The sequence below is a fragment of the Canis aureus genome, chromosome 11 (assembly GCF_053574225.1).
Source record: "Canis aureus isolate CA01 chromosome 11, VMU_Caureus_v.1.0, whole genome shotgun sequence".
NCBI lineage: Eukaryota > Metazoa > Chordata > Mammalia > Carnivora > Canidae > Canis > Canis aureus.
The window spans coordinates 22,378,843-22,402,205 of record NC_135621.1 but is presented as its reverse complement, the minus strand read 5'-3'; the positions used below and the strand labels follow the sequence as shown (position 1 = coordinate 22,402,205).

The window sequence follows — 23,363 nt, the reverse complement described above, 5'->3', positions numbered from 1 at the left end:
ACAACGGGGTGTGAGGCAAGTTCCCCGGGGGGCCTCCCCGCCTCCCCGCCCCCCCTCCTGCTTTCTGCATGCCTTGGTTTGGCTGCCAACATCCCCTGCTTTTGCTTGTCACCCAGGGGTTCACTTGAGTCCAGTCATCCTGCCGCCTGGATGCTCGCTGGGGCTGTAAGGCCAGGAGACCGGTGCTGGGGGCCCAGCTGGCCCCGGGGTTGAGAGGGGACTCCGGGCCACCTTCCCAGAGCTGCCACCACAGCTCAGAATTTGGCAATGTCCCCTGGGGGCAGTTTACAGCTGAGGGCCTGGAGCTAGCAGGGGCCTCGCCAACCACCTGCGGTGTGGCCCTGGGCGCGAGGTGGCTGCTCTGAGCCTGGGCTTTGCAGTAGTTTGCTCAACCTGAACACCACAGACTTGGGGGTTGGGGTGGTGGTGCTTGGACAACAGATTTATTTCCCTCGGGTTCCGGAGGCTGGAAGTGGGAGAACAAGGTGGGCTGGTTCCTTCTGAGCCCCTCTCCCAAGCTGGCAGATAACCCTCCTCTCCCTGGGTCCTCACAGGGTGGTCTCTCCGGGTGTGCCTGTGTCCTGACCTCTTCCTCTGCTAAGGATCCCAGCCAGACAGGGGTAGGCCCACCCTGAGGACCTTGTTTTGACCTAATCACCTCGATAAAGGTCCCATCTCCAAACACTCTCATATTCTGAGGTCCGGGGGTGGAGGAGAGTTAGGGCTTAAGCGCATTAATCCTGGGGACGCGGGTCAGCCTGTGACAGTCCCCGTTTGTAAATGGGGTGACAGGATGGCTGAGGGGCCACCACCGAGTGGGGCAGTGTGGACGCCCCAGAACACGAAGCACCTGCTCTGGGGGGTGTCAGGTCTGAGCCTGCGCAGGGGACAGGGAGCAGATCTGGTTTTACTCCCTGGGGCAGCAGCAGGCGCAGAGTGGCCACCCAGCAGACCCGGCAGGAGGGTCTAGTTTGAGGTGGATTTCTGTCATTTGTTTTTTTTTTGTTTGTTTGTTTGTTTTTTTGTTTTTGATTTCTGTCATTTGTGAACAAGTCCCTGACAACTACACGTGGCCGGGCCAAGGTCCTGAGGTGGGGACGAGGGAGGGCGAGTGGGAGGAGTGACTCACACATAAATAATCTGGGGCTTTCTCCAGCTGGGCTGTGGGTGAGTTGGGGGGTGGAGGGGCAAGAATGTAACGGGTAACAATGCAAACAATCCCAGGGATGGAAGCAAGAGGTGGTGGTCGGTACTGGGTGGGGACTCCTGGGTGCTCTGGCTGCATGGGAGGCTGAGATGGTTTCTGGCCAGGCTGGTTAAGGGGTGCATCGTGGAGCTGGGGGCTTGGGGCCTTTGGGGCTGGGGGGTACACGCCTGGTTAAGACCAAGGAAGGCTGGGCAGCCCTGGTGGCGTAGCGGTTTGGCGCAGCCTGCGGCCTGGGGTGTGATCCTGGAGACCCAGGATCGAGTCCCACATCGGGCTCCCTGCACGGAGCCTGCTTCTCCCTCTGCCTGTGTCTTTGCCTCTCTCTCTCTGTGTCTATGAATAAATAAATAAAATCTTAAAAAAAAAAAAAAAAAAAAAAAAGACCAAGGAAGGCTGTGTTAGTCCCCTTACTCTGAAGTCATCTGGCTCTCTATTCAGCAGGAAGGAAACTGAGTCACAGGGAGGGGCAGTCTCCTGCTAGAAGCTTGCCCGAATGCTTGCCTCTGACCCTGGCCCATCAGGGCTGCCTCCCCAGGCAGAGGATGCTGGGGGAGTACAAAAAAAGGGGCCTGGAATCTTGCCCCAGGGAGTGCTTCAGGGACCTAGCGCCCCTGGAGGAAGGGATGGGACTTTCCCAGATTGGGGGTGGGGGCTGGGCCCTAGGGTGGAGGAGAGTTCAGTGCTGGTGCTGGTAGGACCCCCATGGCTCTAGGTCTCTGTCTCGCAGGGGCGAGGGCTGGCCACACATGGCAGAGAGCCCAGAGGACCCCGCCAGGCAGGGGAGGCCCGGGGGGCTGGGTGGCAGCCGTGGGGCCTTCTGCATTCTCTGGGTTCCCCCTGCTGTCTCAGCCCAATCTCCAGTAGTAGCCATGTGTGGTCAGACCTGGGTGGGGAGCTGACAGTGGGTCCCCTCAACTCAGGGGAAGGGTTCTGGGGGGTACTTCCCTCCACTGTCCACTGTCCACTGAGCACTGTCCTGCGAGACAGATTCTGGTCCTGCCAGACTCCAGCCTCTGGTCCTGGAGCCAGGGTGGGGGCGGGCTTCTGGGGGGTGGGGGGGGTGGTCCCACACCCGGGGCCCCCTTCGGCTGCCCTGGCCCCCGTGGTACCGGGGAGGGGCGGGAGCGTGGGAGGAGGTGCCAGGGCTCCCCGCGGGGACAAGGGTGAGGTTTGGAGAAAGCGGGGCGAGCCCAGGGGCCCGATGGGGAGCCCCCGGCAGGTGCTGGGGGTCTAGGGGCGTGCGAGGCCCCCACCGGGGGCGGGCCGTGGTCCTCCCTGCGGGATGCGGGTCGCGCGTGGCCGCCGGCAGGCGACAGTCCCCGTCTCGGCAGCGCTGGCGGCCGGGCGTGCGGGCTTCTGCGCGGCTGTCCCCAGGCCTCCGCCGGGACCGGGACCGGGACCGGGACCGGGAGCGGGACCGGGAGCGGGACCGGAGCGCGGGAACGCGTGGCCGCGGCTGGCGGGCCTCGGCGCGGGGGAGCCGCTGCGCGTGCGCGGGGGCAGGTGGCGGGGACGCACGTGGGCCACCCAAACAAAGGCGGCGCCGCGTGACCGGGCGTGCGCGCGCGGACCCCCCCTTCCCCCCCCCCCCCCGCCGGCGCACGCGCGTCCCCGGGGGCCGCGCAGGGAGGGAGAGGGAGGGGCGGGGCCGACGCGGGGCGGGGCGGGGCGGGGCGGCGTGAGGGGCGGGGCGGGCCGGGGGCGGGGCGGCGGCTGCGCAGGTCGGGCCGGGGGCGCGCAGACTCCGCGCAGCGGGACGCGAGCGCGCGACCTGGCGCCGCCGCCGCCGCCGCCGCCGCCGCCTCCGCGCTCGTGGCCCGGACCCGCGGGGCCGCCTCCTCCGGGCTCCCCGGCGCCGCTGGGCTCCCGGGCGGGCGGCAGGTGCGGCGCGGCCGGGCGGCCGGCGAGGGGGCGCCGCGGCAGCGGGTGAATGAGAGTTGGCCCCGATCTCCGCGCAGGGTAAGCGGCGCGCGGACGCCCACACGGACCCCGCGGACACACGGACACGCTCCCGGCGCGGCCGGCCGAGCGCGACCCCGCGCGCCCCGCCAGGCTCCCCCGCGGCCCTGGGGCCCCGCGCACACGCCCCCGGGCCCCGCGCGGGCTGCAGCGCCCCCCGCCCCCCCGCGCGCCCCGCGACCCCGGGCGGCCTGGGAGACGACGGCGACCCGCGGCGCTGCCGGGCTGGGGCGCTGCCGGGCGCCGACCCAGGGGCCGGGGCCGGCGACCCGCTCCCGGGGGCAGGCGGCGGAGGAGGGCGCCCGCGACCCCAGGGACGACCCCGCCAAGAAGTTGGGGCCACTCGCCGCCCCGAGCACCCTCTCTGCCCCGCCTGCCGTCCCTTTGTTTGGGACTCCCAGCCGGTGCGCTCTGCCGGGACCCGGGCCGCCTGCAGGCCGCGCGGTGGGCTGGCGTGAGGCAGCCGCGGCCCGGGTCCCCCTGGGCCCTCCCCTCTGACTGCGGAGGAGACAGGTGGGCCGGCGCACCTGCCCCCGACTGTGGCCTCCTCCGCGGCGCGGCGGGCGCGGCGGGAGGAGCCGCAGGCCTCCCTCCGTGGAAACATCCTGAGGCCAGGTCGCTCCCGGGGCTGTTGCCAAGCCCTGAATTTCGGGAGGCGGGGAAAATTCAGTCTGGGGGACATCTTTTCCGGGATGGGAGTCTCTTTTTGCCGTTTCCTGTGCAGGTTGGGGAGGAAATAGAGTTTTGAGCCCCTCCCGAACACAAACAGCGAGGCCGCTGGGTCCCAGCCCCCATGATGGCCCAGCTCGGGGTTGTCTTAAGTCTGGGCCCCGCAGGATGGGCAGGGGCAGGGGCAGGGCCGCGCACTAGTTAAGAGAGGACTTGGGAGTCTTGCCTCCGCCGTGTGTCTGCTCTGTGACCTTGGGCGGGAAGGCATCGGGTCTCCATGTGCCTCAGTTTCCCCAGCAGTAAAGGGAGAGGGGGGCTGAAAAGAGGAGTAGATGAGGTTTTGCAGGCCTCGCACTGGGCAGACACGCCCAGGGCAGAGATCAGAACACCCCGGTGAGGCTGGTGGTGCCCTCTGCCCCCAGGCAGACGTTTTCCCTGACTGCTCCACTGTGTCCCAGGGCCATTTGCGGGCACACCTTCCAGCTCGGTGCGTGTGTTCCAGCTCTTGTCCCTGCCCTCTGCTGGAATGAAAGTACGTCCTACGGTTGTTAGCCGGTTGTTAGCTGGGACACCTCGGATCAGGGGCCTAAGGAGACCTGCCCCTCCTTCCCGCTGCAGACCCTCCAAAACCCCCTGCCTGGCCCAGGGAGGGGGCCTGGCCTTCTCCCTGCCTTGGCCGTGGTGTTGATCCTTCTGTAGCACTTTGTGGCCATGGGGCAGGAGCCTTGAACCTCCACAGTCTGGACAGTGCTGGACTCATGGCAGGGGGTGGGGGTGCCAGCTTGGTGCTGGGGACTGGGAGGCAGGGGTCTTCAAGGCCTTAGGGTGTGCGCCACACCTCCTCTGCCCTTCTTGCCTCTCAGCTGCCCCAGCTGATGGGGTGTGGGGTATGGCTGTCCCAGTGGTGCGGCCCGGGGACGGACGGGCCAGGCCTGTCCTTGTGATGTCCGTGTGTTTGCACTTGGGAAAGGCATTTCCTGGAAACTGGTTGGGAAAGTCTTAAAGTTGTGGTCAGTATGGCTCTGGCCCTGGCAGCCTGTTTATTCTGTGTCTTCTACGGACGTGGGTGGGGGGGCCCTTCACAGAGGAGGAACCAGGTGGTCTCTCTCTGGACCGCCCCGGGCCACCAGCCTGTAAGGCCCCCCTCCGTGCCCTCCTCTTATCTGTCGAGTCCAGCCAGGAGTGGGTGTCAGGAGATCAGTGGTTGCCAGCTCCGTGTGACCTCCACTCCCTTGCTCCCCAGGCCTCACCTTCACCACCTAGAAACGAGGAGGAGAATCAGGCCTGTTTTTCCTGAATCACCATTTTTGCTCCACAGCAGAACAGAATAGAATAGTGGCTCAGGCACAATGAAACAAAGTGCTATTAGATCCCAGCGAGCCCTGTTGCCAGGGGAGGCTGCGAGCCTGCAGCCCATCCTCTGTGTGTAACAGCGATGTTACAGATGTGACAGCGACAGCAACACCAGCACCAGACCCAGGCCGTTCTTGGTGGAATCCATGTAATCGGAGAGCAGAGGGGCTCTCTTGGTGTTTCCGTGCTGTGCCCTGTGTTGGTTGTGCCATCGGTACCCCATCGCCCCGTGGGCCCCCATGAGCCCCTTCCAGCTCTCTACGCATTGTGGTTTGGGTGCTTCCGTCTGGAAGTGGGATCTGCATGAGCTGTGTGAAGGAATGGGGTTCCCATCCCGGAGTGGCATGGCTGCAGCCAGCTGCTCCTTTCTGGGGGCGGCCCTTTTGGGGCGCTGGTGTGTTTCCTCTGGCCCCTCACCTCTGGTGTTCAGCTCTCTGTGTGTCAGGGTGGGGGGGCCCCTGCCTAGCGGCCATGCGGGGGACTTGTCGAGCGTTTCTGGAGCACCTGTTAGCGCAACAAGAGCGAGTGCTGGCTGGGAAGGGGGACACCGGTGGCCGGCCATCTCTGAGTTCCTGCCTCCTTCCCTTCCGGGCAGCTGCTGCACCTGTTGCCAGGAGTACAGGAGACCATTTTTGTGCGCGCCTGCTGCCCAGCGGGAGCTCTGACGGCATCGGGCTATGTAACCCAGCATCCTTGCGCTTAAAGAATTTGGAAATGAATTGGGGGAGATGAGACGTGGGCTGTGGAAGTGAGTAGTAGGAGGAATACAGATGTAGTTGCTGGGGAAGCGGCTTCTATTTGCTCAGCCCAGACAGGGGTGTCTGTGGGAAGCTGCTCATGGAGAATTTGGCCGCTCGCACGGCACTCAGGGGAAGGCCTTTGGTGTGGGGGAACTGGGAGCGACTTGCAGGTTCTCTGACACTGGTGTGGATTCAGGTCTGTTTTTTTTTTTTTTTTTAAGATTTTATTTATTTATTCATGAGAGACACAGAGACACAGGCAGAGGGAGAAGCAGGTTCCATGTAGGGAGCCCGACGTGGGACTCGATCCCGGGTCTCCAGGATCACGCCCTGGGCTGAAAGTGGCGCTAAACTGCTGAGCCACCCCGGCTGCCCGAGGTCTGTTTTTTTTTGTCCTTGGCTTCTTTGGTGGCACGGGGTCTTCATCCTGGGCCGAGTCCTGAAAACACCCCACGCAGAGGGAGTAGATGTTCAAGTCCCTGATGGTCACATGTGGCCGGTGGACCCGGGAGGAGGCCTGGCTCCCTGAAGGTGGTGGTCACTCAGCGAATAGCATGTTTGAAGACCCATCCTCGCCCCAGATTTGGAGTCGGCCGGCGAGGTCAAGAAATGTAATCTGTTAACCTGAGAACTTCAAGGCAGGTTGCTCCGACTTTTCTTACAGAGATGGAGCAAGAGAATGAGGGTTTCCCTAATGAGAGAAAACCACGTTCCTCCAGCCTTTGGTGTCCTGCACGTGGCCTGCACGGAGGGGCCGGGTGGAGACCTTGGGACTGTAATTCCCCACCAACGACCGCAGCTCCCTGAGAGCTGCTGTCCAGCGTGTCAGGCATCTGAGTTCTAACCGGGTTGTGATCGTGTTGAAGCCCTGTGATCAAAGTCCCCTGCAGTCACACTGGAAGGCGGGAAGCACTGGCCTGAGAAAACTGTAGTAACAGAAATCACTCAGTGTAGCGGCCGACGTTGGGCCAGGAGTTCTCCCCACATTGTCCCACTTCCACCCCATTGAGAGAAACTGAGGCACGGAGGGGCGGGCTGGCCTACGCCCCCATTTAGTTAAGTAGCAGGGCTGGGATTGGAACTTGGCAATCCCAAGTTGTTTGGCTCTTAACTTTGCCACCACCCGCACCCCCTAATTCCTGTATAAAGTTCAGTTACGTTTCTAGGTTCCTGGGGGAAATAGGAGCAGTAAATTTAGAGTCATGGTTGGAAGTGCCTTTCTGTTATCCAACATGCACCTGTAGCAAGGGCGCCCCTTACCCCGGCCTGACAGCCTTCTAAGCACTTTATATGATTGATCTTTGTGACAGCTGGAGGCAGGTGCTATTATTAGCTCCATCGCACAGATGAGGAAGCCCCAGCTCAGAGAAGTTAAGTAGTGTCCCTGAGGCCCCAAGCTGGTGAGGGGCAGAGCCGGCTTTGAACTCGTGGTCTCCGGCAGAGAAAACTTGATCTTTGCTGCTGTGTGTTCTTGAGGAAGATGCTCAACCTCTCTGGGCCTCCATTTGGTCACCTGTAGACAAGGGAAGATACACAAGCCAGAAGTTTGAGGGCGCAGTGCCATCCACAGAAAGGCCTGGCCAGCTTCCCCGAGGAGGAGGGGGAGGGAGAGGGGAAAGATGGGGGAGGCAGGTGGCAGGTGCTCCCCATCCCCAGCACTGACTGGTGTTGAGTGGCCGTGGTTGGAATCAGGGCTCAGACCGGGTCTGGGGAGAAAGCTCCATGACACGGGGAACCGGGTTGCTCCCCTCTGAAGTGGGGGAGCTTGGAAACCGCAAAGCACAGTGCTTGGTGACTTATTACCTGTCTCTCCAGAACGAGGGGTGGGGAAGGGGGGGATCTCCTCTGTGCCACCAAACCCAGGTTAGGCTGTGGGTGAGAGAAACCAAACATGCTGGGCACCATCGAGGGCCCCAGGGGTGGTGGTGGGGGGAACAGCTTGCCCTCTCCAGTCAGGTTCCCCACCCTCAGTGGAAGGCGTGCTGCGTCCAGCCCGTCCCTGTGGCCGGGGGCTCAGGGCTGAGCACGCGGCATGGGGGCAGGACACCCTGGCCCTGCCAGCATGGAGTGCAGGTGGGGGGCACATCTGAGCCCGTCCTGTGCCCCAGCACCCTCCCAGCCCAGAATGGCATGCAGCCTCCGTTCTGACTGCCCCATCCTCCTTCTCCCTCCCTGTCCCCACCTCCTACTCACAGGACTGTGTCTTCCCCCCCTCCACTGGCCGACCCGACCCCGACCCCGTGTTGGGAGGCCTCTGAGCCCTGCTTAGAGAGGTACCCCTCCCCTGCTACCTTCGCTCTTCTCTGCTGGAGCTCCCAGGTCTGTCAGCCTAGGGGCACAAAGGGGTGGATGGATGCACTGCCCGCAGTGAGCACGGGTGTGTGTGTGTGTGTGTGTGTGTGTGTGTGTGTGTGTGTGTGTGTGCCTCACTCTGCCCCCGGTCCTGGGAGCCTGGCTGGGGGAGCTGTGGGATTGGGGGAGGCCGGGCTTCCACAGGGAGGGGGGCAGGGCTGGCCAGGCAGAGAGGCGTGTGCTTTTTAAATATCTTTGGAGGCATAATTTACATATCATACAATCCACCCATTGAAAGTGTGCAATTCACCGAGTTTTAGCATCAACAGAATTGTGCAAGCGTCACTGCAATTAGATTTGAGAACATTTCCGTCAACCCAGAAAGAAACCCCGTGTCCCTGAGCAGTCTCTCACTGCTCATCCCTGCCTCCAGGACGCAGTCTGCGCTTCTCACTGAGCGTGATGTGTTTTCATCTGTGTGGCGGTGTGTAGTTGTGGGTGGCCCTGGACCGCCTTTCTTACGGTCTCGGTGGGCACCAGGGGTCTGAGCTCCTCGCGGCCCCTTCTGTGGCTGTGGCCCACCCGCTGTGTGTGGGGGCCTCAGGCCGTTAGCATACCTGCCACCTCCAGGGAGCCTTCCTGGCTTTCCCCTTTGCACAGGGATAGGACGTCGCGGGCCACCATGTCCCAGTGCTGGTCACCCTGCTCCTGCTTGCCGTTTTACTCCCCTGCCTTCTGAGCTGCCGGAGGGCGGAGGCCCTTCTTTTCGTTTTCTGCGGGCCACGTGGGGACGGTGTCTGGGGCTGGGTAGTTGTAGGTGGGAGTGGGTCCGTGGGGCTCTCCCCCTGGCTTGCCCACTTTCACTGTGTCCTCTGGAGCACCTCAAGGGCAGCGGAGTGGGGGACGCTGGGGCCGGGAGCCCGGAGCCCGCCCGCCCCGCCTCCTGCTGGGTGGCATGCTGTGCGTTTGTTTGCTTTTCAATAGGCTGTACTTTTAGAACAGTGTTAGATACACAGAAAATCGCACAGATAAGTCAGAGATTTCCACATATTCACCCTGGGGGCCGGTTCTCCTGTTGTTAATGTTTTGTTGGCGAGAAACATGGTTAAAATGGGTGCAGCAGTATTGTTGACACGTTATAACTCAAGTGGTGGTTTACTCAGATGGCTTTAGTTTCAGTCTACAGTCTGTTTTCTACCCCAGGACCCCATCCTCCCAGGATGACCTGCACCTTAGGCCTCTGGAGGCTCCCCGGCCTGGGCCGGTTTCTCAGACTTTTCTTGTTTCTGTTGACCCTGATCTGGGGAAGCGTCCGGTGTGCGGTAGGATTCCTTTACTTTAGAATTTATTTAGACAGCAGGAATTCCTCTGCTGGAATTTGGATATTCTCTGGGGGCGCGGGGGGGAGGGCAGCTTGGGAGGAAGGCCGCAGGTGGGGCGCTCTCCTTATCCCACCGCTCGGCACCTGCTGTCAGCGGGGCTGACCCTGTGCTGTGTGACCTCGGTCTCGGGGCTGCGGTGTCCACGCTGCCCTCTGGAAGGGGGTCCGTGTGCCCGGCCCCGCTGGGGGGGGTCATGCCCCAGCTCCTCTGGGCAGGAGACTAACCTATGGGGTCTTCCTCCATCAGCAGGACCCCCGCCGAACTCCACGTTCTGAGTTATTGAGCCCAGGCCCCAGCGTGACCCCGTCCCGGGCGGTGTAAGCGCGGCCTGCGCCCCGGCCCTGTGGCGGCCCCGGGCCCACCTGCACACGTCCTGCCCCGGCCCTGCGGCCCGCCGCTCCCCCGGGGGCCCCCTCCTCCCCCTGGAGCGAGGTCTGGGGCCCTGGGGCCCGGGCGCTGGGTGCACTTGTTGCCTTAGGATTCGTTGCTCTGTGTGCTGTCAGCTGGCGGAGCCGGAGACGCACTCGAGGCTTCTAACCGAGCACGTACGCTGTCTCTGACTGCTTCTGTGAGTAACCATCTGTGTCCATGTTAAGTGGAATGTGAGTTCATCCTGATGATACAGTCTGCTCGCTACCACGTGGATCCTTCTGGCCTCCTCTGCTGATCAATAAATTTCTATCCCGCAGCGGGAAACGGGCTCCCCACTTACCATCCATTTCCTTTATTGTTCCTTTCCTGTATGCGTGCGGCGCGGGATCAGGATTGTTACCCGGGCCGTAGGAGGCAGCTTCGTGGGCCCGGGCGCAGCATGTGTGTCCACTTCCCTTCACTCGGCGGGGCCCTGGCGTGTGGTCAGAACTGCGGCTGCAGGGGGGGCACCGGGCGTCTCATCTCCGAGAAGGCCTGTGGCCTGCAGGGAGAGGGAACGAGAACCGGGAGCGCCCGGCTGTGCCTGGTCAGCCAGCCCGGCAGGGATGGGCACAGACTTGGCGTCCCTTTGAAATTTGAAAGCAGGGCTGACTTTGAACACACCCCGGAGGCCTGGCCCCAGCAGCATGAGGAGAGAGGCCGCCAGCAGACTCTTCAGAGCTCAGATGCATCTGGGACGACGAGCCCGGCAGGGCCTGGCTCCTCCTCACCTCTGAACTCATACCTGCGCAGGGGGCAGCCCTGGAAAAGGAAAGCACGCCTCTGCACGTGGTCTGCAGAGCAGCAGCGGTGCCCTGAGACCAGGTTCCCTTCTGGAAAGGACAGAAGCCAGGCTGTGTGTTGGCTTCCGTTTTCGTGTGGGGTCTGTCTGCGGCACGTGTGGGTCCTGCTGGCAAGAGAGCGGGGCTTCCGTTGCAGGCGTCTGAGCCAGGCGGGAGCTGGGAGGCAGAGAAGGCGCCCGTGGGTGGGCAGGGGCAGGTGCCAAGGTCCTGGGACAGGGGAGGCCTGAGTGCAGCCATGGATGGGGAGGTTGCTGAGGAGAGGAGTGGCCCCTGGGCAGGCTCGGAAGAAGGCTGGGTGAGTCTCGGAAGAAGGACACTGGGTGAGTACGGCCCCCGTGGGGACTGTTGCACAGAGTGGCGCATGGCTGGGCAGGAGTGCTGTGCCCACCGGGCTGTCTGCACTGTCTCTGTGCTCTTCTCTACGTGGAGGGTTCTGGGTCTGAGAGGAGCTGGTCTTGTTTTCTCACCCTCGGGGAGCTCCTGCCGTGGACCCGAGAGGGCTCCGGCCCACCCACCCAGCCTGCGTCCGGTGCCTGTGCGGGGGCTGCGTGCACATCTGCCTTCTCACCTGTTGATGAGGACCTGCTCTGGGCCGGGCTTTGGGCAGCGGTGCCTCATGATGGAGCGCGTGGTGGAGGGGCGACAGGTGGGGGCTGTGGGACAGAGCGCCAGCCCTGGCTGGGCTCAGGGAGACCCTGGAGGGGATGAGACAGGAGGCCACAGGAGCCCACTTGGCAGGACAGAAGGGGATTTAGCCTGAGGAGGCATAAGGAGGGCCGCGAGGCCTCCCACTACCATCCTGCCCTCCCCTGGACCAGCTCTGGGGCTGTGTCTGCAGGGTCGGTGTACCAGCATGTGCCTGTCCCTCTGTGGGAGCTGGGCCGGGCCCCGGGCCATGTTGAGGGGTGCTATGGGATGCTTGGCTGGCTGCCTGTGGCCCTACCCGCAGCTGGGCCTCCTCAAAGCTCTTGTCTCCCTGGTCCTGTGGTGGTATCTATGGAAGCTGGTGGAACTGGCCAGGGGCTCAGTGAGTGGGGGCTTTGTGGGGCTGGGGGTGCTATCGTCTCCAGGTGGCCCTTCCCGGGAGTGAGGCTCTTAGGACCTGATGTGGGGCCAGCGGCCACAGTCCTGCTGCCTTTTCCCTGCGTGCCTGGCTCCCCTACGGGGTGGCCCCATCCCAGGTCCTTGCTGTGCCACACCCGCATTGCCCCTTCTTTCTAGGTTGAGGTTTGTGTGTCCCATGCGACAGACACAGGCAGGTTCAGGGGTGATGGTGGCAGAGGTCTGAGATGGCTGGAACCGTTTTGGGGTCACGGGTGCCCGGCCTGGCCGCCTGGGGACTTCAGGCCGGGGCAGCATCTGTCTGCTGGGAGGGGAGCCCTTGCTGCTCCACGGGTGAGCCTGGTGGGACCGTGAAGGGCCTGGCCTCGGCTGTCCTGCCCACGGCAGAGGGGGTGGGAGCGGAGGGCTCCCCAGCTCCGGGGTGCTCTGCGGCGGAGACAGGATGCGTGTTGGCGTTGGCCTCCTGCTGAGGAGTTTGGCATTTAAAATTCCCAAGCGACTTGAATGGTGAGAAACACACACAAACCTTTAATATCACTGAACTCAGACTCTCTCGCTCCCCAAAGAATCAGGCTAACGAACCACCCACAGGGTTCCCACAAAATCCACACTCCGATGGGTGTGCCCTGTGGCATGGGGGGCGTGAACCACCTCACGCCCTGTGTCCCAGAAGCATGAGGTTCCCGTGTGGGCTGGAGCGGGGGGTGCCCGGCTGTCCGAGCCACGTTGCCCGCTGGTGCTGGGGGGTCCAGGCTGCGCTGTGCGCCCCTTCACGGCCCCTCTGGGCGTGTCCTGGGGTCCTATGCTGGCCTCAGCACCCCGGGTGGGTGTCCAGGGGCCGTAGCCCCTTTAGCCCCTTTCTAGCTCCTTCCAGAGAAGAAAGTCAGAGTCCCCACCCAGGGTCTGACAGGGAAGGTGAGGAGGACAGCGCATGTCTTTCCTTCATCAGCGTGCCAGGTGAGCAGCCAGGGTGGGCTGGACAGGAAGCCACTCAGTACTTGTGACCGTGCGGGGTGGGGGGAGCGGTCCCTGCTGCCAGGCCCTGCCCTGCCCTGCCCTGTGGGTTGAGCGGATAGCGGGCCTGCTGCACACATCTGGCTCAGAGGGAAGGGGGTACTTTGTTCAACAGCCAGTGCTGAAGAATGCAGGGACATGTGTGAATCACGTTGCAAGTATTCCATGAGGAAGTTGGAAGAAGGTGTAAGCGTCTCTGTGTGCGTGAGTGTGCACGTGTGGCGGAGTGGGGGTGAGGACAAGGGATAGTGGGAGGGACCCAGAGGTGCAGGACCAGAAGGTAGACCCGAAGGAGGCAGAGGTACGGGTCCCTGGAGCCCAGGCTGCCACACAGTGGGGGCTGCAGATGAGTGACTTCGCGGCTGCTGAGCATGTTTGCTGGAGAGGAAGCGAGCTATGAGTCAACCGCCAGAGAGCCCAGAAAGCCCTGGGCATCCAGGCTGGCAGAGCTGCCGGCGGGATTGTAGTGAGGACAGGGAGGGAAGGCGAGGCAGGAGGGGCCACCCTGCCCCCCATGCCCCCCGCTGCATAGGCCCTGCCCTGGCAGGCTGTCCCAGGGTCACACCCCTGCGGCAGGTGGTCTGTGCGGGTCAGGAGGGGCACAGGCAGGTGTCAGCCGCAGCTGAGCACCACCACGGGGGTGGGCCCTGGGGGGTGAGCCTCAGTGACCCTGACCAGGGCAAGCGCAGAGGGAGGGAGACCTGGGACTCCTCAGGGCGGTCTGGCGTCCGCACCGCCATCCGACAGGGTGCCGGGGGGAGCACAAGGCCCCTGGGCTCCTCCTGGATGTGCGGGGATGGCACAGCACCAAGGAGGAAGGTGAATGTTGAGGGCTGTGAGGGTTTGGTGAGGCGGGCTTCATGCGGATGTGTGTGGGGTGGGCCAGGCGGAGTGGAGGCTGCGAAGGGGAGCGTTTCTCCTCTGAGAGGCCCCGTGCCTGACCTTGCACAGCCGCACCTGCTGCATTCGGGCAGTGGGCAGGCTTCAGATGCTCCCGTGGTGGGGAAGCAGGTGTCTGGAGTTAAAATAGCCCTGTTCTGTCCCTGGGATCTTCCGTCGGGTGCTGAGCCCCCCCAACACCATCCCACAGCTGGGCTTTTCTCGCCCCAAGATGTAGGGAACAGAGAGCCTGGATGTGGCCCAGGCCCGGCGGGTGCTGAAGCCTTTCCCTGGGTCACGGCCAAGCCAGGAGGCTGGGGCCGGTGACTGGGCCTCCCCTCTGAAGCAGAGCCCCTGCTGACCCAGGGCAGGGGCTGGACACGCAGCAGGGATGAGGGATGAGTGGGGAGCTCCGCCAGCCTTGCTGGTGCTCCAGGGGGGAATCCTTCTGGCCTTGCCCCAGCTCCTTGACCCTCTAGAGGGATGGCTCCCATCTTTGGGGAAACCTTGAGGCCTGTTGGTGGGGGAGCGTTGGATGTTGGGGCCTCACTTCACGTGGCCCAAGCCCGGTCAGCTGCTCGGGGGCTGGGCTGGTCGGGGGCCTGGGAAGGGCTGCCTGAGGGTCCCCCAGGGGAGGGTGAGTGGGCAGTTGCTCACCCTGGGAGGGGCTTGCTTCATCATCACTTTGCAGATGAGTTAAGTCGGGGTCGGAGGGCTCCTGGTAAGTCGCTGAAGCAGCTCTGCTGCCCCCAGGGCCTGTGCCCCACCTGCCACACCTTTGGGTTCATTTAGGGGTTTTACAGGGTTACCCACTTGTGGGCCTTGAATGGACCCTAACCTCTGCTTTTGGGGTGACCCACCCCCTCCATGCATGTGTGCACAAGGGCCCCCCTCACTCTGCATGGACCTTGTTGGGCCTCCCCCACCCCCACCTCCTCTTGTGGAGGCTGGGGTGTCAGATTCCTCCCTGACTCACCTTGCCAGCCCCCAATGGGACCCCCACTGCCACCTGGCTCTCGATGGGAGGGGGTGGGTCTGTCGCACTGGACTGTGAGCTCCTTGAGCGCAGGCTTGGGTCTGGCCTGCGAGAGCTGCAGGGGCAAGGAGACCAGCGCGGGCGCCCTCTGCGGTGACCTCTCTTCCACTCAGAGCCTGGGGGTGGGGCAGGGACCTGCAGGAGGGGGCTGCGCAGGGTCTGGCTCCTCCTTGGCGTTGCCCTCAGTGGGCGGTGCCTGGGGTTGGGGTGGAGGCGGGGCCAGGGAGGCGTCCATAATCTGGGTTGTCCCTCCCCCTGAAGCCTGTGTCACAGCCTACTGAGGGGGACTGAGCCTTGCTGGGGGCTGCGCAGGAACCCAAGGAACGAACAGCGGGAAGCCTCGCGGGGAGATGCCGCCCGGTGATGGGAACAGTGGTCTGAACCTCCTGGGTGGCCCAGGTTTCAGGCCTGCGGTCTCCCCTGGTAATGGCCCCGTTTGAGAGCTGGCGAGCCTGGCGCAGAGAGGTGAGGCATCTCAGGAAAGGTCATACAGCCAGAGAGATGTGAGGCTGGGTGATTCCGGAGGCCACTGTCACCCAGGGCCTTGGCACGTCTGCCTGAACCGGCCTCGGGCCCTGGGCTCCTCCCGGAGGCAGGAGGGGTTGGCTCTGGGGTGTGGTCGCTGCAGCCCCAAGTCCCCCAGGAACTGCAGGACACCTCGTCTTCTAGCAGAGAGCCGAGGAGGTACTGGGGGTGGGTGGGGGTGCCCGTCGAGCAGGTGGGGCTCCTGGGGCTGGGGTGCCATCCCCATGCGCGTGTGAGTGACCCAGGCCGCTGCTGGGTCGGTGGGTGTCTGCTGCTTGCTCATGCCGGGCCTGGCTGGGGCGGCTTGGCTGGGGGAGACGAGGAGGGAACCCCAGGACCACCGGCCCGGAGAGAGGCCGGGTGGGCGGTGTCACTCGGAGGGCAGCTGAGGGGCTGCGATTTCTAGTTTAGAAAAATGGCTGGAGCAGCCGGGTGCCCAGATCCCACAGGCCCCCAGGCAGGTAGCCGCGTCCCCCTCTGCCCAGCGGGTGACCGCGCAGTCCCGCTCTATCTTAGAGTCTCTGATCCGGGACTTAAAAAAAAAAAAAAGAATCTCGCTGCTGCATCCCAACGTGCTCTGTTGGTTTACGAACATTCACCAAATCTGAAGGAGGCCGGTGCTGCCACCCTGTCCCGGGTTACCCGCCCCAGAAAGGCCTGTGTCCCGCCCCTGCGTCTCCAGGCGGCCGTGGCCCGCGGCTGCACAGCGTCCCCGCCACGTGGCCCAGGCCATTTCGGCATGTTTGACCGGGCGACGCGTGTCACCCCGAGTCCTCGCTCCCCGGGGCCGGGGCAGGCATGCTCCTGGGGCTGCGGTCCCCCCACCTGCTCACTCAGTTGACTGATCAGCTTCCTTCTTTTCAGTTAGGCAGGTGTGTCTTTTTGAATAATTGACTGCTTAGTCGTGTGCTGCAGCGTAGCGAGGTGAGTTGCTGACACGGAGTCGCAGCGGGAAAGCTCCGGGTCACTCACAGCCAGGGACACCTTCTCTCCCGAATCCTTTTCCGGCTCCGACTGTGATTGGATGGGGCTGGGGAGGAGCCACACCTGCCACACCTGCGGGCTGAGGCCCCAGGCAGGATTCCCATTCCGGCAGCCCTGAGTTCCCTGAGTTCCCTGAGTTCCAAGCCTGCCGCTCGCTGGTCCCTCTGCTCCCTCTGCTGCGTGAGTCTCAAACATCCTGGCAGTCAAAAGAGCCTATTGTGACCTATTTATAAAGTGTTTCAGAATCACTTACACCAGTGTTTTGTCCTAAATTCTGTATAATTAGGAGATATAAACCCTACTCCGTGATTATTTCTGTGCGCTAGCGTAACCTAAATGAGAACTCTCCCCGTGTAGGTTTTATAAAAAAGAAGCCATTTTAACAAAAACGTAAAAGGAATCGGTATTACCCACGCTGTTCCCTCAATGGCTGGAAAGTGGCGCGTCTGTGTAAGTAACCGGGGGACCTTGCTGACGGTTGTCTCGTTGGCGGCGGCAGAAAGGTGTGCAGGGCCTTGTGAATCGGGCTGGCCCCCCGCCCGGCCTCCCCCCTGCCCGGCCACCCCCCTACACCTCCTTGAAGCCAGAGCTTGCGGCGGGGGCTCCTGGCTGCCACAGCCTTGGTGTGAGGTGTTGGGACGCAGAGGGGCACTCGTGGCCCTTGTCCCTCAGGGAACGTGGCTCGGGTGCCTGTCGGCTGGGGGCTGCCAGCAGCGCCCTCTTTGTGGCGCACCTGGTGGGGAGGCAGGTGAGGGGCCAGGCTTGCCCTAGGGCCGAGCTCCCGAGGCAGCAAGAGTGGGCTGAGTGTGTCCCCTTCTGGGCCTCGGGCGTAGAACTGAGAAGGGCCAGCCCTCAGGTGGCCTGTGCTGCCTCGACTGCCGCCGTGCTCGTGCGGGACCCTCCCGTCTGTTATTTCCAATGTCCCTGGCGCCCTGGGGCTCGCCACCAGAACAGAACCCAAGCTGGGTCCTTGACAGTAATGCCCTGTGACAGGTGTGGTCCCAGCCCGGCCTCAGCTCCCTGCGCCTGAGTCCTCGTGTCCCCGCCTAGGCCTTTCTGGGGCCACCACCGCAGTCTCCTTGCCGCCGCTCATCCCTGGGGCTTGACAGCCGCCCGGGCACGTCCCTCCTCCCTGCGCCCTCTGTGACCGGATCTTGAAGGACTGGTAGATGTAGTCTGGGCTGGCCGAGAGGGTGGGAGGTGGGCAGGTAGGAGGGCACACAGGTGTGGGGACCAGGTGTGTGGGGGTAGAGGGGAGGGGCCAGAGCAGGGGCGGGTGGGCGGGTAGTGAGGGACTTCTCGGGGGCGAGCCCTGGGGAGGGCAGGTGTCTCCAGGAGTCTCAGGTGTGGAAGTGGCCCAGGACAGGAGACAGGCTCCTGAGGCAGGGAGCAGGTCGGGGCTGGAGATGGAGCCCCCGTGACCCCGGGGGGAGCCTTGGGGCCGGGCCGGGCTGCCATCGGTGAAGCTTGGAGGGAACAGGGTTCTGCGCCCCGCCCCGGCCAGCAGCCCGCAGACCAGATGCAGACGGATGCACCCGGCAGCCTCCCGGGAAGTGAGGCTTCAAGGAGAACTGAGCCCCTCAGGTTCCTGAACAGCCCAGAGGTGATGTGGGGAAGCTGGCGCCGGGACGGGGTTTTCATGTGGTTGCCCCGGAGGGGACTCCCCTTCTGACCTCAGTGTCCTGGGCTGTGAATCTGTCTGTACTGAGGGGTTTCCCCACCCTTGGGATCCCTACCTGGTAGCTTCGGGTGAGAGTTGGCTGTGCTTCTGGGAAACTGAGGCAGTGCCCCTAACGTCTGGGTGTGGCGGAGGCGCTGGGGTCCCCGAGTGGAGGACCTGGAGAGGAAAGTGGGCTCAGCCCTCTGCTAGGGTTGGCCCTCCGGGGTGGGGGGGAGCTTTCCTGCCTTGACACCCCTGCCCCCTCCCTGTCCCCATCCCGTGGCCCACCCTGCCCTGAGGACTGTCCTGTCATCAGGAAACAGTGAGGGTCCCCTGTACCTTTCAGGAGGCTGAGAAACAAGCACCCAGAGAATCTTTGAGCGGCGCTCCAGAGACAGGTGTCTCTGTCCCATGGGGGTGGGGACCATGGATGAGGTCCACGGCCATCCACGGCCAGCAGGCGAGCTGGGTCCTCCTGGTCTCCTGTCCTTAAACGGGGTGCTCTTTTTCTCCCTCTGCGAGTCCTTGATGGGCTCTTCTAGGGAGCTGGAAAGGAGCAGGAGCCAGTCAGGGGCCTCGAGCGAGTCAGCACGAACCTGCCATCCCTGACAGAGGGCCTGGTCACCCCCAGCTGTCCTTGCTCCAACTGCTGACCCACCGTCAAGGTGGATCGACTTGACGCAAAGGCAGTTTGTGGGCGCTGGTAGGATCGTGGTGCTCGGGTGCAGTGCTCCGAGGGGAGGTCAGGGTTTCCTCTGTCGCCTCTCCCTGGACTGGCCGGGAGGACACGGACTAGGGGCCCAGCTCCCCGCAGACAGACCTGGGCTTGGAGTCTTACCGGTGAGGTGGCCCCGGTGAGGCCAGAGCCAGCAGTTTGTGCAGGCGTGAATGTGGTTGGCAGGAGCCACACAGGGTCACCTATGTGACAGGCTCAGGGACTCTGTGGGTGGAGCCCGGGCTCCCAGGGCTCAGGCTGGTGTGCTGTGTGTGGAGGGGGCTGCCTGCCGATGGTCTTTGTCTTCTCGGGGAGCCACTTGATGGGACCTTGTTTCCTGCAGTTTGGGGGTCAGGCCTGAGCAGGTGGCCCTCTGTCATCCTCCTGGTCTTTCCCACTTGGGCCTCCACGTTGCAGAGTCTCGAGGCTGTAGGATGGACTCAGCTGCCATCCCCAGGCTGGATGGGAAACCACCCTTCTCGGCTGTGCCAACCTGTCAGTCTGGTTAAGCCAGGTCTCCCCGCCTGCTTTTGGCGTCCCGTGCCCTCCCCTGGTAATCCACTGCCAGACCTTTGGACCCCTTGGCGGGGACGGGTGCTGGGAAGTGGTGCCCGTGGGTGGACGGGGCAGCATCCCCGTGGCCGTGCCGGTTGTGGACACGCGGTGTGGGTGCCGGCAGGAGGCGGCCGTAGAGCCCAGCCGGGGCAGAGACGCGGTGCCGGGTCCCAGGAGCCCCGCGGCCCGTGGGAATGAGATGATGCGGTGAGCTGGGCCCTTCCTTGGATCTGGGGGACTCTGCTTCAGGATGTGTCGCTCACGTTGTAGGGGGTGTGCCCACAGCATTTCAGTGAGGACAGATACGCGGCCTGTTTGAGGGCAAGTTTGCAGGCACGGTAGGTTTTTATCCACCCTCTGCTCCCACACGTTCCCTTCCAGGTGCGGAAATGGCACGTTCTGATTAGTTGTGTTGTTTTAGCCAATTAAGGATTTGGCAGTGGGCCTTTCTTTGGTTCAACTTGGATGGAAATTCGAGGGGGGTGTTTTGGGCCTCTTCTGCTCTGGAATGTGGCCATTGGAAGCTGGATGGGTGGTCGTCTCGCTCCTTGGCTCTGGCCTGAGGATCCTGGTTGCAGAAGGTGCGGGACATCCCACCGGGACCCTTCAAGTGGCTCCCTCCCCAACTTGGAGAGACAGTTGCTGGGCTGATTTGCTGGATTCTGGCCCCTTTGGGGTCTGGTTGGCTGAGTTGTGGGGGCCTGCCTGGGGTGGGGGCTCCCCAGGGTCAGCCGGGGACACAGGGGCTGTGGCCCAGCGGTGAGTTCTGCTGAGGGGCAGGTGCTGCTGATACTAGAGGGGGAGAGACACCAGAGCTGCTGCTGAGCACTGGCCCCTCATCAGCTGGGCGGAGCAGTGGGTGGGCACAGGATCCATGGGAGGGGGACAGGAGCAGTGGGTGGGGACAGGATCCGTGGGGTGGGGGGGGACAGGAGCAGTGGGCGGGGGACAGGATCCGTGGGGTGGGGGACTAGGGGACAGGAGCGGTGGGTGGGGACAGGATCCGTGGGGTGGGGGACAGGAGTGGTGGGGTACAGGAGCAGTGGGGTGGGGGACAGGAGTGGTGGGTGGGGACAGGATCCATGGGGTGAGGGACAGGAGTGCAGGGGTGCCCAGGGGAAGGTGAGCAGCCCCTCTCCCCCCAAGGGCCGGAATGTGCTGTGCCCCAGGGTCTGGGGAGCTGGGGTCTGGGGAGCTGGTTGTCACAGAGCTAGGGTGGAGACAGAGCTGACTGCCTTGTGGGGTGACTGAGGGAGAATCCCTGGCACAGGGCGGGTCAGGTTTTAGAACCTGGGTCACCGGCCCGAGGCCTGGGACAGGATGGCGGGGCTGCGTGTGTCGTGATGGAGTGTGGGGACGGCCGTTGGCTTTTCAAAGTCTGAGCCGTGAGTTTCACGGTCGTGCTCCTGGGGATTGATTTTTCCCACCCCGGCTGTGTCCCCTGGGTTCTCTGTGGAAGGAGATGAGCCCCGTTTGACAGCTTCCGCCACACGGGTCAAGGCGAGGTGTGGGTTTTAATCACTTGGCGGCAGAGCGACCTCTTCCCCGTGGCGCCTCTTGGGGGGGATTGTGGAGAGCCCGGCTGCCCCAGCGCCGCCTTCCCGGGGAGCTGCGAGGAGGGGCGCCCAAGGGGGAGCACCCAGCGCCCATCCCGTCTGACCCTAAAGGCCCCGGGAAGTTGCTGGTGGCAGAACCGTTGAGGGGCCCGCAGAGAGGGGCCCTTCAGCCCCACAGCCTTTCTTCTCTGGCCCCCGGGATGCGCGGTCCTCTGCCTGGCTTCTCACGGCCGTGATGCTGGGGTCTCCGGGGCGTGCCCGCCAGCTCGTGAGCCACCCGCAGGTGTCACGCGGTCCTTGTCTCCCAGTGCGGGGCGTGAGGTCACTGTGGAGTGTGTCCGTCACGTGCAGGGTCGCCTTGTCCGCCGCGGGCTTGCAGATGCATGGGGGCCTTTGCCGCTCGGGGCGGAGCTGCTGGCCGGGGTGCTCACACCTGTGTCCCTGCTTCCCCTTCAACCTCTTTCTTTCCTTCCCTGTCCCCGCTCCCTTCTGCTCCACCTGCGTTCACAGGCAGGCTGTCCCCCGGGGGGCAGCCCCTGTGTGCTCCAGAGCCGCGGTCTGGTCACCAAAAGTGCTTTCATTTACCTGCTGGGCTGCAGTCTGCGTGGGGCAGGGTGTTGAGACCCACAGGGGCGGGCTGGTGTGTGCATGCTCACCCAGATGCCCCAGGGCGGGGGTGGGGGTGGGTGGGCTTGGACCGAGGGACCCTTCGGAGGAGGACGTCAGGGAGGGCTTCCTGGAGGAGGAGGCTTCTGTGGCCCCTGAAAGGTGCATGGTACCCAGAGACAGGGAGGATGCTTGTAAACATGGGGTGGGGGAAGGTTGTGTGCTTGGGACCGCCTCCAGCCTGAACCCCAAGGGGTGAGGGACAAGGGGAGAGGTGTATCTGCGGGCCTGGCCAGGGACGAGGCTTGCCTCCATCTCGCCCCCGGCTCTGGGCTCAGTCTGCGTCCCTGAGGGGAGGGCATTCTATCCTGCCCCTCGAGGTTCCTCTTGGACCCGTGGTGACCCCAGCACGCGGTGCCCGGGCCCTGCCCCCCTCTCACAGCCCCCCGTCCCCCAGGCCTGCTGCCCCCCCGCCCTGGTCCACTCCAGTGGTGCCTGTGGACACAGCTTCTGGAGGGGGCGGTGGCGTCGGGGGCCCACTGGCCTGTCCCCACACCCCTTCTCCGGGGTCACTGGGGAGGCCGTCTGGTCTCAGAACCTTTTATAATCTTTGGTTAATGAGGTCACCGGAAGGCCCTTGTTTGTGTGGGTTGGATTACAAAGTAAAACTAAGACACTTAAGAGTATTTATTAAGTTGTGAAAAACTGCCAACTAGAAGCCCATCACAGGTATATGTAAATGGCATGGTTTTATTTAAATAAAAAAAAAAAATCACCATCCCCTGCCCCCTGCTAAAAAAGAAATTAGTGAGGGAGCAGCGCTGGCAGCTGCGGCCGAGGGGCTGTGACGGGGCACAGCAAGGTCACCAGTGCGCCCGTCCCCTGTGGCGTGACAGCGAGCGTGGGAAACCACGGGACGCCTTAGTTTGGATCTTGTGGGTCCCCTGAGGGGTTCCTGGGCCACACCCTGAGAACCGCTGGCTTGGCCTCAGGAGAGATTTCCCTGAAGTGGTGAATGAAGGTCCTTCTCATTTTTTTGGTTTTATTTAAAATTCTTATCTTTTATTTAAAACATTTAGTTTTGGGACGCCCGGGTGGCTCAGTGGTTGAGCCTCTGCCTTCAGCCCAGGGCGTGATCCTGGAGTCCCGGGATCAAGTCCTGCGTCAGGCTCCCTGCATGGAGCCTGCTTCTCCTTCTGCCTGTGTCTCTGCCTCTCTCTCTGTGTCTCATGAATAAATAAATAAATTCTAAAAATATAAAAATAAAATAAAACATTTAGTTTTGAAACTTAGTTTGCTGTGGAACAGTCAGCAGGTTCAGGATTCAGGAGAGGCTGAAGCTTGGGATGGGACTCCAGTGCCCTTTCCCCTCCCCCTCCTTCCTCCCTCCTCCCCTCCCTCCTCCCCTCCCTCCCCACTCTTCCCCTCCTGGCCTCCCCCTGCCCTGCCTCCCTTCCCCTCCCCCTTCCTCCCCCTCCTCCCCTCCCCCCTTCTCCCTGGTGCCCCAGGGCTGCTGGCTTGCACACTGACAGGCTGCGAGTTCTCCAGCAGGGTGTGTGTGGGGAGGGTCCTCACTTCTCGTTCAGACCCTGGGGGCCCCCATCTGCAGCTGCCCCCTCAGGTGGACACGAGGGTGCGCCAGCCTCTTCTTGCTGTTACAAAAACAGCGCGGCAGTGAAATGACCTGCCCGCGCATCGTTTTGCAAGTGTGAGAGGTTCCTGGAAATGAAATTGTACCGTTACTGGATGTTGCAAAACAGCCCCGTGCACCCTCTCCAAGCAGGGGACCCTGCTCCCTTGTCCTCACGCCCACGTGCTGCGTGTTTGTTTGTCTGTCTGTTAGGGAAAAGGATTTCTCGATGAATCTTGATCTGATTTTCTGTCTTTATACGTGAAGATTAATTGTCTTTCCATATGTTTTTAAGAACTGTTTGTTTGCCTTTTCTGGGAGCTGT

The 23,363-nt window shown here is 63.1% G+C and overlaps 1 protein-coding gene across 1 annotated transcript in view; it reads left to right on the top strand.

Moving 5' to 3' along the window:
• The first annotated feature begins 3,025 nt into the window (after positions 1-3,025).
• Positions 3,026-23,363, top strand: part of GRAMD4 (GRAM domain containing 4) — a 73,458-nt gene continuing 53,120 nt past the window's right edge. The window contains exon 1 of the transcript XR_013388926.1: positions 3,026-3,166. The gene's annotated coding sequence lies outside the window, so the exon portion shown is untranslated. The remainder of the gene's footprint in view (positions 3,167-23,363) is intronic.